The sequence below is a fragment of the Lagopus muta genome, chromosome 8, assembly GCF_023343835.1.
Source record: "Lagopus muta isolate bLagMut1 chromosome 8, bLagMut1 primary, whole genome shotgun sequence".
In the NCBI taxonomy this organism is placed as follows: domain Eukaryota; kingdom Metazoa; phylum Chordata; class Aves; order Galliformes; family Phasianidae; genus Lagopus; species Lagopus muta.
In genome coordinates, this window is record NC_064440.1 from 25,926,965 (window position 1) to 25,941,435 (window position 14,471).

General features: G+C 44.6%; 1 protein-coding gene across 4 annotated transcripts in view; it reads right to left on the reverse strand.

The window, feature by feature from the left end:
* Positions 1-14,471, reverse strand: part of SPATS2L (spermatogenesis associated serine rich 2 like) — a 132,411-nt gene that overhangs the window by 70,062 nt on the left and 47,878 nt on the right. The window contains exon 1 of one of the 4 annotated variants that reach the window (XM_048952989.1): positions 5,269-5,368. The exons of 2 other annotated variants lie outside the window; for them this stretch is intronic. The gene's annotated coding sequence lies outside the window, so the exon portion shown is untranslated. Of the gene's footprint in view, positions 1-4,596; positions 4,708-5,268; positions 5,369-14,471 lie in introns of those variants that run through there. One more of the 4 variants, XM_048952991.1, reaches the window with a different exon arrangement.

Genomic DNA, 14,471 nt, shown 5'->3' on the forward strand with positions numbered 1-14,471 from the left:
AGGCAGGCAGGCCTCACCAGCACCAAAGGATAACAGCTCAGTGAGACTGCACTGCTGACACGACAGTTGTAGCAGCTCCCTTAATGCTAACTCAGAACATAGCCACGACTTTACAGGACAGTCACACCTTCAGGAAATCATGTTCACTGTCCGCTCAGCCATGCACAGCACAATCAGATAACACTGCTTGCCACCATGCCAGCCAGCTTACAGGAACACAGCTCATGGAAACATCAGGTTTGAGTTACCTACTACTTAATAAAATAATAATAATAATTTTAAAAACCCACAACAACAGAACAAAACCAAGCAGGCCTTTAGCCAACGAACATCAAAATAAATAAAACTACACCAGTTTACACAGACCAAGATCTGTCTCCAGTTCTGAGCTGTTATGTACTGGTATTCACACATGGGTGAAGCTTTTTTATTTTTTTATTTTTTTGCTCTTTCAGCTCTCACCTCAGTAGTTGGATGATTAGATCCACCAGTAATTTAAAGGCTGATACAGTACCCAGCCATGGGCATCTTTTCAGTCAGCAAGCCACAAGAGAGGGTGCTGAAAGGCCTATTATGAAGGCCAATCACTATCCTTTTCTTGAATGACCACATGAAAATCAGTAACCATTCCACAACACGTTGAAAGGACCTTTTGTCTGAAGGAAAAGGACTAGAAGTCACAAAGTATTGCAGATTCATTTGTAACTCATGCCTTTGGGAGAAACTGTATAGCTCCAGTTAAGAGCAAACCAAGAAAAGAATAAGCTTTGAAAATGTTATGTTACAACCCTTTCCTAATGTGGGTATACCAAGTGTATTTTTAGATCAATCTCTCTGTATTCCCAAAGGATGGACAGGCATTCTATATTAGTTCTTTTACAAGATGAGTTGAAAATACATACAGAACTTGGACTTTATTCCAAAACCCTATTTAGGGTCTGCAGCACTGTTTGCCTCATCTAAGTGAAAAATCGTTGGAAGCATTTTAAGTACAAAGTCTAAGAAAAGTATAATTGCTCCAGGATAATAACAAAGCATTGTGACTGCTGTTTAACAATCACTTGGTAATAGAGCAAATTTCCTATGGGGACCTCCTCATTGAAAAAGATTTTTTCTAACTGAGAAACCGGGATTTGACTCAACTAATTTTGAAGTCTGTTTGTGAAGTCCACCACAAAAACAGGGGTCAGTTATGTCTGATCACTTCTCATGAGTAGGGAAACATTCTCTTCTCCTTCCACTCCAATCGCACTTCAGTTCTGAGGCCTTACATGTAAATGCACGCACGATCCAGATGGAATTCACACAGAATTTCATCATGGAGTTTCAAAACAAGTCTCATACAGACAAACTTTCGGCAGGAAAGACAGTGGAGGCTCATAAGCGAAAACAGATTTCTTCTCATGCATATATGCAGAACTAGGGGAATTACCACACTTCCACTCAGAACCAAAAGTCCCAGCTGTTAGACCTGCCCTCTTCACCCATCTGTTCCACCCACGTGCTGTGAAATGAAATGGTCAGAAATAATGGTTTTCAGTCCACAGCATTCCAAATTTTCCATTCCTCATTCTCTCACAACCCCTCCTGAAACTAAGCAATATGTTTTGTGCACACTACTGGTGAAGACTGCAGCTGTGAGCTGGATGCAGCCTTCCCTACCACCCTATCAACTCACACCAAGAGAGGAGACAGGCTTTGCTGTGATACCTTATGGCACACCAGAGCCAAAGGCTCGGTTGTGAGAGTCACACACAAACATGCCAAATAGAATAGGTTAGTTGGAAGGATCCTCCCAAGATCATCTAGTCCAACTGTGAAGTATACATACAAAGGAAACAGAAGTCCTGGCGTGCCAAATATACCAGCAATTAAGTACATCATCATTTATCATCCCCAGGATGGCAAACACAGAGACAGAACAGTCCTGCACTGTCTTCCAGAAGATTGAGGTGCTCAGAATCAAACAGGCGGGAGCTCTGCAGCCCCCTGCTAATCTCAGTGAAGTTCAGGGTCAAGTTATTTGATATAACAACCCTTCCAAATAACTATGAGCAGGAAGAAGGTGGCAGAACTTCCCAGCAGAAGTCTAGACTAAAACAAAGCCACTTTGCTACTGAAGTTAACCATTTTACATCTTTCCTACAGGAAGGAGAAAACTTAAGGAGAAAATCAGTGAAGCACCTGAGAAAGGCAGAAAGGACAGGAGGGTGGAGAAGCATGAGGATGGGGACAGAACACAAAACCAGGGAGGACGGAGGAGATAACAGCAATAGCTGTGGGAAAGCATATTTCTCCAGATCAGCACAGACAGCAAATCCTTAATGTTATCTGCAAGTTAATTACAATCAACAACTAGTTGTTTTTCTTCCCTTGTTCTCTGTGCAAAGCCTCACTGCCTCCTGCTCCTAATAGTTACACACTTTCCTTTTGAAACCCTCCAGTTTACAGTGAGGAGTTTGGCCTTTCCTCTGGATGCATAGAGCACCACTTCAGACTGTTTTTAGGTGATGCCTGAGCATTTCCTTCTATCCTGGATGACTAACACCATTTAACAGCGTTCAAAGACCTCTAAGACCTGGGCACTGAAAACACACAGTTAAATGCAGGGCCTAGAATGACAACAGAAATAACACATGGGTGAAATGGAACACAAATGCAATGATGTGGGGGAATTAATAGCTGTAACTACTGACAAGGCACGGCTTTGTTAATTCCACTATTGCTACAAGAGAGCTCAAAGAACACGTGAAACTCAGTTCAAGACATTGTAGTCTTGCATTCCCTCTTAAAAACTGACCCAAACCATAGGATTTATTCCCAGCTACAGATTCTCTTAAAACTTAGAAAACAGCAAGTCAGTGATTTGCTACAGCTTTGTTACCATTTCCTTGAATAAAACCAGGAAAGAAAAACTGATCTAGAATGAAAAGCAAACCTACTCCAACACAGACTGCACTCAGAGGCATTGCACTGAATGCTTAGGCGCTTTACTAGATGTCAGACAACACAAAGACCCTCACACTCATGCTCCTTCTCCGGGTAAATGAAGTTCAGAACAGCTGCCGTGCTCACGGCTGTGGAAGCAGACCCTTTGGCTAGGAGCAGTCCTGAAAACATTTCAAAGGGTATTTCATTTCCTTCATCTTAATCACAATGCTTGCCTAAGCGGTAAATTTTCCAGAGCAGTGACCTTGCCCTCTTATATGTTTATACAGCACCTGACACAGTATAATCATTATCTCGACTGGCATCTCCTTACATTTAACAGAGCTTGCTGTTCTTCTAAAAGGCCAAATCTCTTCAGCTCCCATACCACAATCTGCTGGAGAACGCTCACCCTAGCAGCAGCATTCAGCTCCAGCAGGCTGAGATGAAGCCTCACAAAGCTCAACCTGTTCCAACCTGGAAACCACTCCATGTTTACACGTTTTGACCACATCCACAGAAACAATGGTGGCCGGGGTGCAGCGCCCTGCTCAGGGCAGCCAGAAGGCTCCATCCAGCTAGTGACATTCAACAGGTCACTGCCCACAGGGCTCCTCTCACAGCCAGCGCAGATCCGTCCCCGGTTAGCCTTGACATTTGGCAAACAACGTTCTTTTCCACTCTATTTGTAAAGTTTTTAGTCTCCTTGAATAATTGCATTTTGAAGAAAAGGGAGAAAGATGCTCTATAACATACACAGGGAATTCAGATCAAAAAGTTACCAGAAAAGAATTCCCACAAGAAAAACCACAGTTCCCTCTACGCACAAAAAGCTTTAGGAGTTTTGAAGCTAGAATCAACCAAACCGATCCGGGGAACGTGGCCTGCAACGAAACAGAAGGATTACCCGCGGCACCTCTCAGCTCTGCCAGGGAAAGCAGCCCGCTAGTGATTCACACCGCAGGGTGGTGGGGCAGAGGGTGGGGAAGAGGCGTACGCCGCTCGCTTACAGCTCAGCAAAGGCAGCGCCGCACCGCGCCTGAGGTAACACACAGCCAGCCCTCCTGCTACCAGCGAGCCGCGCAACGCGTCGTGCAGGCACGGTAAGGGAGACAGCAGACGTTAAGAATAAACGGCCCTAGCACCTCAGGGCAACGATTGCGGCGCAGGCGAGTAAAAGCCTTGGGCGGCTGTGCAGGGACGGCGGCGAGGGCGCAGCGACCTCCGTCCGTCCGCCGCCGTGTCAGCCCTCGCCGCGGCGTTCCCCGGTCCGCGCGGAAGCGCAAAGCAGCGCTACAGAAGCGAACGCGGCGCCGCCTCAGCGCGTTCGGCCGCCAGGCAGCCGGGGCTGCGGCCGGCAGGAGCCGGCGCCGCGCTCCCGGGCGCGGTTTATCACCGACGGCCGGGGCCGCCGCCGAACGGCCCGGAACGGCGCGGCTCCGCTCCGTACACGCCCGCCGGGGCCGCGGGAGGGCGGGCGGCTGCGGGCAGAGCGGGGCCGGGCCGAACCCCGCCGCGTCCCCGTGCCGCCGGCCGAGCGGCCCCAGAGTACCCGCCTCTCCGGCCCGGCGGCAAGAAACTCCGGGCGGCGGTCGGGCCTCCTCGGCGCCGCTCCCGGGTCCCACCGCGCCGCGCAGGTGCCGGGCGGAGAGCGGGACGCCACCTTACCTCACTGGGGGACGAAGGGAGAAAGGGATGAAGGCTGCAGGCGGCGGCGACCGCGGGACGCTGCGGTGGCGCGGCGGCTCGTCGGGATACGCCTCGCGCCCCTCCCCGCACGCGCGCGCCGCCCCACGCCCGCCCCGCTAACGGCCGCCGCCCCCGGCAACTGCCGCGCCGCGTTCCCCGGCCCGCGCGCGCCCCTGTGGCACCGCACGTGCACTCCAGGAACGGCGGGCAGAGCCGGCCCCGCTGCCGGCAGCTCGAGCGCTTCTCGCTGAGCGGAGCAGAGCGGAGCGCGCGACGTCAATCAGTGCGGGCGCGTGGCTCTTCCTATCCGTGAGCGCTCCTGGAGAGCGTCGGAACGTGAGAGCGTGCATCAACCCTTTCAGTTATCGAGGATTTAAAACAGTGCCTAAATGCTCCACAGAAAAGCGGTCTGGATTGTCAGCACAAAGGTGAAGGAGCAGTACATTACGATCCCCTCGCGGCCAAACACTGGAACGCGCAGGAGCTACGGGAAATCGCAGCAAATTTCCTGTAAACAACTGAATCTGGATTTCCTATCACCATCGGTGTCCCACGCCGCCATTGGCAGTACCCTTAACCCACGCACACAGTAGATCTCATTCGTGCAGGCGTCGAGCTGGGCAGTCCCAGCATTTCTTCCCAGAGCCTTACCTCCCTCTTGCTGCCCATGACCAGTGAGCTCCCTGGGCAGTAGCAAAACGGCACCAGAGTGCCTCCCAACACAGCTGGGAGGCAGCGTCAGCCCTCGCTGCTTTCAGCCAACTCCCCAGATTGCAATGTGGAAATGCCACAGGCTGGGATCTCCCTCCCGGCTCTGGTGCCCCAGCAGACCACCCTCGGCCCCTCCTGCCCTACTTGGCTGCAAAGGGTTCTCCCATCTCCTGCAAAAAGCTGGGTGCAAAGCAGATGCTCAGGTGCAGCCAACAAGCTCGGAATTTACATTTCTTTGGAAAGCAAAGTGTTTTCAAAATCTTATCTTCAAAAGTATTCAGATCCTTGGTAAACATAGGCTTGTTTTAAACAGCATCATTTGGAACCTCCAGCCTTGCATTTGCACTCCAAGAGTGCTCCTGCTCGCACTGCTGACACCTATCTACTCCCTAAGCTGCATGAATTTTGCCTGGGAGTTCTGGAAACCATTCTGAAGTTCAAGAGAGCAGAGCATTATGTCCATAAATCAAGGATGCTGCCGAACTTCCTGCACGGGAGAACAGATGTGAACCATGGGCCTGAGACTCATCCAAAGGAATGCAGTGGAAACACACAGGATGGAGGCTCTGAGGGCTTTACAAATTGCATTTGGATGGGGGAGAGCAGGGAGAAAGAGAATGTGGGAAAAAGAAAAGGGAAAAAGAATCCTGCTGTTTAGCTCATGCATAAACTGTGTGTGCTCAGCCAAAGGTCACTCCTTTTATTTTCTCATTAATTTCAGTGACGGTGAATGGTATATGAAGAATGACCTAAAAAATGAGAACTGCCAGGAATAGCTCAGGTTTTTCTGCGACAAAGCGGAGGAAGAAAAACCTGTGTGGCAACCTTGCTCTGTATCTTTAGAGTTCTTAAAAAGTAGTGACTGAGAGAAAGTTATTTTAGCTGAACCATAAGTTTATTTAGGAAAGTTAAAAATTCAGCCATCTACTTTTTACGTATTTGCCAGTAAAGGTTTTATACCCTCTGTGCATTGAAATCACTTAATTCCTAATTTTCTTTTTGTAATCCAAGAAATAGTACTTGTTTTGAGGTTGAGCACTGAGGTACTAAACTCAAATGAAGAAAAAAAAAAGAAAAGGGAAAGGAAGGAACAAAAGCCCACAGGTGTCCAAAAGCTGGCTGAAGGAAACTGCTCATATGGGCAACCTTGGGGAAACCATCAGGAAAGAATGGAACTGGCACCTGGTGATGCTTTATAATAAGCGCATATTCAAATGCCCTGTGCTGGTTCCAGCAGCTCTGCACCAGACAAAACAGCCCCACCGTGTGCCAAACACAAGGCAGTTGGAGAAGGTTCTGCTGCCTCTGCACGAACACATTTGAGGAGGAGGAGACACGCAGAAGATGCAAGAGACACCAGGACAGGAGGGTCGAGAGCAGGAGAAGCACTGAGGGAAACAAACACCATGCACTGACCTTGCTCTCCCACACTGCCCATTGCCTCATCAGAGGGACCGGGAGTCACATGCTGTGGGGGAACAGAGTGCAGGAAGGGCAGAGGAAAGGTACCTGGAATCGTGTCTACAAGGGAGCATGTGTTTTTCTGTACTGGAATCAGTAATTTAAAGTTTTTAATTGGGACTAAATGAAATCACTTGAAATTCCCCTGGCACACAACCGCTCCTGGCTTGCAACAGGGAGAAACTGATTCAACACAGAAATTTGCAAACAAACTGGTGCAGTCACAGTGGTCTGGCAAAGGATCTAAGGGTGAAGATAGGGAAAACAGCAAATTACATTGCTTGTGTTGTAAGACAGTTGCTAATCTGGGGTATAAAAGAAACATGGCTCTTTTAAGCCCGGAGAAGGGCTGATGATAACATTTTATCCTGGCATTTGTTAACTGCAATGAAAAACTGCAACGTAAGTGGAAAAAAAAAGTTCAAAGAGAGGCACCAGAAGCGATGAACAGAGATATATCTTCAGGAGATAGATGTTTATATGCTCAGCTCAGGAGAGCACTGCCAAGCAGTGGAAAGGCAGAAGGTCCTTTCAAGGACCTGTGTGGATCATAGGGAGTGTTATGTGGAGTGACACCATGGAAAGACAAAGAAGATTTATGATAGCTACAGAAAATTCTGACAGTCAGTCAGAAAGGACTAAAAACTATAGAGGCTGCTTTTCTACATGGTATCAGCAGGTAGCTATATTCAACATTCAGAAGGAAAAAAAAAAAGTATATATATAAATAGAAAAGCTCCTGCATTTGGATGTGTGAAACGGAAAAAAAAAACATCTTTTGGCTCCAAAACGTACGGGTCAAATTTAGAAAGGGTAATTCACAAGCCGTAGCTAGTGGCTATTCATTTACTCAGACAAGGCCTGAATTTGATTAAATGGTTATGAGCACGCAGACTGTATGCTATGGAAACAAAAATCTGTTTTGCAGTGAGGTTATTTATATCGCAGATAATTAAAACTGCTGCTCTGAGATCTCACATTTCTCTGAAAATGCAAAGTCCTCAAACGAGAGTGACAGCCGAAGAACAATTTCTAAGAAAGCTTTTTTTCCTTTTAAAAATTGGGAAACAGTCTGTTAAAATCACAGAAACACAAAGGTGAAAAAAGAACCCAACACAACCATTCTCTGCTTCCAGAAACAATGCCACTGTATCTCATGGTGTTGGGGGTTTCAGAGTGAGTGTACTTGAGTGGGGTCGTAAACACTTAAGAATGACTGAAGTTCAAACACAAACAAAAAGAAGCCTTGAGCTCGCTCTGGTATAAAATGGGAAAGAAATGAGGGAAGGCTTGGCAAAAATCAGCATAATAGTAGCCTTATTGTTGGATCTGAAAGCTTCATTTTCCAACAGTGTCCCTTTTCTGAGAAGCTGCAGAATCACTCTGAAAGTGCTTTCTATAGGGATGATAAATCTGCGGTGGAGATTTATGCACATTCAGATTAAGTCAGGAAATCAGTCATGAAAAGGATAATTAAATAGCAAAGGACAAAAACCTAGAAGAAAAATTACCAGAACCCCCCAAACAAACACAGCTAACAATGCACTACGATGCACCAGGTCCTGGGATTCTGACTCTGACTTTGGCACCTATTGCTGGAGCAATGCACAGCACAACCTCAGCTTGTTCCTGACTGCGGTTCCCAGGGCTCCAGAGAGAGGCACTCTGCACAGCAGCAATTCAGAGCTGGAGCCGTGTGTGAATAAACCTTGCTCAGTATCTTTGGTCCTTCCTTACTTTTTTGCACTAGGTCTTCACGCATCGTAAAGGTGAAAGCAACAAGAACAGAAGGGGTTCCACAGCTGTATACGGAATTGTTTGAGACCACAGACTCATACTGTGTTCATATGCTAGATGAGAGCTCTCGAACATTACAGTCTCCATTTTAGAGCAAACAGCTCAGCCTGCCCAGGCACAAATCACCAAGGAGCTGTGAGAGAGCTGGCTCTTTTGACACAGAGGTGTCAGAACACCTTCTCCTTTCAGCTTTACAAGATGTGCAGCAGACTCAGGGCATTAATGGTAAAGCAAACAAGTTGACTGAAGAAAATTTAGTTAAAAAAAAAAGCCCTTCTGTTTTGCATCACTGCAATTCCAAAACATGCAAACTCAGTACTGTGTCACAGCCCACTGAGCAAACCACTCTAGCTTTGAAGACATGGTATATAAATACTGCAGTTCTGTGAAAACCTTTAATTATGTACCGGGAGTTTTAAATTAATGCATTTATTTATTAAATCCTGTCCTACTTCTCCAAAGTGAATTCAGTCCGGAGTCTGATTGGCCTCACGTGGGAGCTCAGTACAGAAGAAACTAACAGAGACTGAAAAGACAAGGGGAAACAAGGTTTGATCAGTTGACAACAATATATGTAAGCACTATGATCATGACAGAAAATGCCAGCAGTGTGATCCAAAAACAACCAAGATAACTTAAGATTTAATTCAGAATGATGCCAAGCACATATGGAGGAGGCTCAAGCGAAGCTCAACACAGTAGAATACAAATTCCTCCAAAGCAAAAGGAAAGCATTTCCGTGACTGAGCACTATGTAAGAGCAAAGCCACTTAACTGCACACATGTACACTATAAAAGTAAAACTTTGGGGTCATTCCTCATGCAAGAGCCCTACTTCATGTAACAGGGTTCACACAGCATTTCTGTAGTCCTATTATGTATTCATTATGTAGAAGGTAATGAACACATCCCCTACTTATGACACATCTCATTGTACAAGAATATAATTCTTTATTAATTAAAACGCTTAGACTAACTTCAAAATTTTAGGAGAAAGACACTGTTATTATACTCCAGACTATCTCTCCCTGAAGGATATGTAAGGAGTAAACTCAGACAGACGTACACACTACATCAGCACTTTGTTGCCATTACTGCTGCAGAGATAGAGAGGCAAAGACAATTTCGTTCCGCCCCATCCTTTCATCTGCCAGCAGAACTGCCAGTCAGCTTCCAAAGTCACAATCCTATTAGATACCAACATTTGAGGCCAAATTTTGTACTGTCTCATGCAAGCTGAATCTGATATTAAATTTAATGAAAAGGAAAGGCAGAAAAACACCCTGTTCTTTTGTAAGGCTACCTGAACACTAATATTACGCTAGCAGCAATACAACATGCATCAAAAGAATCAAGATTCAGAACAACCAGCTAAATGTGGCTATAGCAAAGCAGAGATGACTCAGCCCCAGAGAAAAATTGAGTCATTTGGAGGAAAAAGGAGTAATTGTGAGTGGAAAGAAAAGGGGCTCCTTGCCCCATCCACACACACACACACCCTCCCACAAGGTTTAGTGTGTGCAGGTGTGAGCATCATGAAAGATCTGGATGTTTTTTTCTACTCATGCTGGTGAAGGCCTTCGAGGAAACAGTTACTTGAATGACCTGATCCCTCTTGTACAACTTGTCATATTGCCTGAGTTTATCCTACTGAGTTCATCACACCACAGCAAAGCACTTTGCATTCTCTCCATTATATCACAAACACTAGATAAGCTGTATTATGTCTACAGCAAAGTAAGAGTTAACTACCCAGCAGAAACAGAGGGAGACGGAGAAAGAAGAGCCAGGAGGAGACAGAAGGAAGCTGCAAGCTTTGTTAACCAATTCCCAGCTTTAAATACATCACTAGAAGTGAAACAGATTTTTTGTGTTAAAATACACTGCTTTTCAATATGCATCAGTGCTCATGGTCACAAAAAAGACTCCACTTGAACTCTAAACTATATATTCAGTATTGGGAAAAAAAAAAAAACAATCAGAAAATGTACGTGCAATCCCCCACCATTCCCACACCCCTCAGCACTGTGCTGCTGCACTCAGCACTTACTGCAGCAGCAATAAGCATTCCAGTAACAGCCAGCATTGTTTTATAGACACAGTACAGAAAGTTTATCTTGATCTCTACAAACGATGGGCCCAGTGGTACAACTCCACAACTGGCAAGACTGAATTCCCTAAGGAAAAAAAAGTAATGTACTGCTTTTGTGAACCTCACTTGTCAACAAGATCTTTAAGAGTCACAGAAGAGAATATTCCATTGTGAACAAATAATTGCTGGGGCTGTCAAGCTGACTTTCAAGGACTCTCTTCTGCCTCCTACACCTCATGGAATTAGACTAAAAATACCAAGCAGAAGCACAAATAACTTTCTCACCAGAAAGCAAGTTTACATAAATTCCATACTAGGGACAACTGAGGAAGGTTGGCAACTATGCAAATCAAACTCACCTTGTCTATTACTTGGTTAAAAAAATGGAAATAGAAGAAGAGGGGGCATTTCTAACTGACCTCTCAAAATGATGAGTAATGCCCATAGAAACAAAGTACTTCAGTGAACTTTTCTACTGCGTAAATCTTGCTTCAGTATTCAAAGGGTTTACACTTGTTGCTTACGAGATCTCCAGAACTCTGTAAATTTGTTAAATCTGTGTCAGAATTGTAAAAGATTTATCTTCCAAATGATAAATAAGAGGTCTGTGTGTACCCTACATTAACAAATGATGAAGAGGACCTCACAAAATGCCTGCAATGCACTTGTGTGTCTGTAAGCAACAGCTATAAATTATGGAATGCAAACTTAACTTAGTATGATATGAAGCCCCAAGTTCAGAAGTAATGAACTGTAATGACACAGGCTAGGAAGCAGTCATTAATTTTAACCTAATTATAGAATAAGCTGTTTTTTTCAAGAACAAAAGCCCAAATTGCAAAGGCAATGAAAAAAGTCAGGTGTATACGTATTTCCTCAAAAATAGATTTATGAAGGGAGAAAACAACAGAGTTAGAATAAAATCTAAGTTAAGACTTCAAGGCACAGTAAAATGCAGTTCTGATATTGTTCCAGTGATACCAGCAACTGGCTACAATCACCTTATCAAAGTGTCGTGATTAACAAGATAGAAAGCTGCATAGTGGTCAAGTAAGAAGAAATGATAGCTGCTTGCCAGAGTATGGGTTCAGGAAGATATCACTTGTCGCTCTCAGCATTGCTATTGCAAAGCTGCTCTGTGATCAAAATCCTGATTGTAATCCATCAAACCCATAACCACAGTGAGTTGAATGGCTGAGCAACCGTGATGACACAGTTGGCTGCTGCTAGGAATACATGAAGCTGGTATCAGTGTGTACGCGTCTCCAGATGAAGGGAAAAGCAGCATGATTGCTGCTAATAACAATAACACAGGAATGACATCAAAAGAGATATTAAAAGCAAACCCAATTGTGTCACGCTGATTTTTGAAGCAGAAATATTTGGGCTTTCTGTTCACAGGTTAAAAAACAGGTGTATGGGGCCCTGCACATCTCTTCAACTGGTATAGGCACAGATAAAGTCTTGTTCCCAGCCCATACTGAACAGTGTGACTTCTCATCACTGCTCCTGCCAATTCTTTGGCAGGAACTAGCCACCAGCAGCTACAGCCACAAGGTGATGTTCAGGACAAGAGTGCTGGGCAGAAGAACTGAAAACTGCTTTCATAAGCAGACAGTAAGAATACTGCTGTAGTGTGAAAGTGATTTTGCCTGGGGCCACTGCTAGCACTGTGGCTCCATCTCACCTATGAAACGTGGTGTGTGAAAACTATCCAAAGTGTCTGTGCAAAAGCATCTGGCACTTTTGCCTCCACTCACCGAGCTCTAACCAAATGCTTCTTAGCTGAGCCCCAGCAGGGCCACTTCAGTAAGCCTTCAGTATGACAGAAATCCAAAACCAACATTCCCCCTTCTTTGGTTTCTACTTTCTCTTCCCTTTGTTATCTTGATCCTTCACCTCCACTCCATTAGATTCTTACTCTAGTGCACCTTCTTTTTCCCCATCTAAATACAGTGGCTCTTCATCCTTCTTGTCTCTCTCCTACAGCCGTGGCTGCCTTTAATGGATCCTGCAGGAAATTAGGCCTAGTCTCCATTCTAATCAACTTCAGAGACTTACGCTTTTAATTAGACCTTTAACATTCCTCCTGTTTGCACAGACAGTGCATTCTAAAGTGGCCTTCCTAAGCACCATTGTGGTTTCAACTTCAGAGGAAAAATCACGGTATTCTGACAAGTGAAAACATTAGCAATCTATGATAAGCCATTATGATTTTATTTTCTCCAGCTGCAGCAGCAGATGTGTTAGTATATTTTTCCAGCTGAAAAAGTACCATGTGATTTTTTTATTCCACGAGGAGTAAAGGTCCATCAAGTCCCCTACTTGGACACAGCCTCTATGGGATTCTCAACATAATGTAAATTGCTGAATCTGTAAGCAAGCCCTCTCCAAAAACCACAGCGGGCCTCTGACTGCCTTGCAAGCAAAGATTTAACGTGTTAATTGAGCAAATTATGCTCACTTCAATATCCCCTTTGTGTTCAAGAAGAGCTCTGGTAGTTTAAAGCACCACATAAGTGGTAAGTATTACTGGGTCACATTCTGAGGTTCAGGATCAGTTGTACTTAATGTTTATTCAGGCAAACTTCCACTGAAGTAGAGCACTGAATTTTAAAAGGAAAAGTACAAACCTCCAAATTTCATCCATTATTAATCATTTAAAGTATCAATTAAACATAACGTTCTCTGATGTTTTTTACTCTTAGCTGATTAAATATGACTTCAAATAAAAGACATTCAACTCTCACTTAAGGGGTGAGATTTATTGCCAGCCAGCTGCTCATATATAGTGAGTTTCTGTGAGGGTTCTCGAAACTATTTTTCATTACAGTTACAACTACTGCCAGTTCTTGTCTGTATTTCATAATAATTACAGTGATCACTCCAGAAATGAACTCTGAAAAAAACACACATGCTAAGAATGTTAACAGTGCACATACCAGCAGTATTTGTAAGATGTCAGCGAGACCCTTTTCCATCATACCAGACACGGTAATGCCATTATTTCACAGCGGATCAGAGCAGTGGGAGATTTCTGATGGAGTGGTTCCTTTACTACGTCACATCTCCTACATAATTTGTTTTATTAATGTATTTATTTCCCACTTGTTATTCAGAATAGATGAGCTTAAAGATAAACAAGGCACTAAAATTTTGAACCTATCTTGAACACTTTGTCCCCTGAAAATAATACAGATAGATCTATAGGTCAATGGGCATATCAGTGCCACCAGGATTTCACCCTGTACCCTGGCAACTGGGCAGTTTGCCACACCAGGACTAAAGGTGCAGTTTTCAGCCTTGTGACTTATAGAAGTTATTCGCTTGGTAATGGCAAGCATGATACATACTTATTTATAGAATTTAAAGATGAAGAGTCGACTCCTGTCATCTGAGGAAGTGACATTTCAGCCAGAAGAGAGCACCTGAAGTTTTTAACATCAGTGTACAGCGTCAGATCACAGGTCCATCTCTCACACACAGTCACTGATGCTTAGGAAAGTGCAAGAGAGCAAACGTGCACCAATGCTTCTCCACCCAACTTTCCCAGTTTCCAGACACTTTCACCTTGATCTCCTCTTTCTCAGTGTTCAAGATCTTAATGTTTCAGGGTTTGAACACAGGAAATGCCAAACCATAACTGAGTGTTTAACCTGATAAAAGCCACAACTCCCTAAGACCAAACAGCCACTGGGTAAAGGGCAGACTCCGTACCTGCGGCAGAACTGAAACATTACAGCCTGAGAGACAATTGGAGTAGAGAAAGTTGTTCTTTTTATTTTATTTTTTT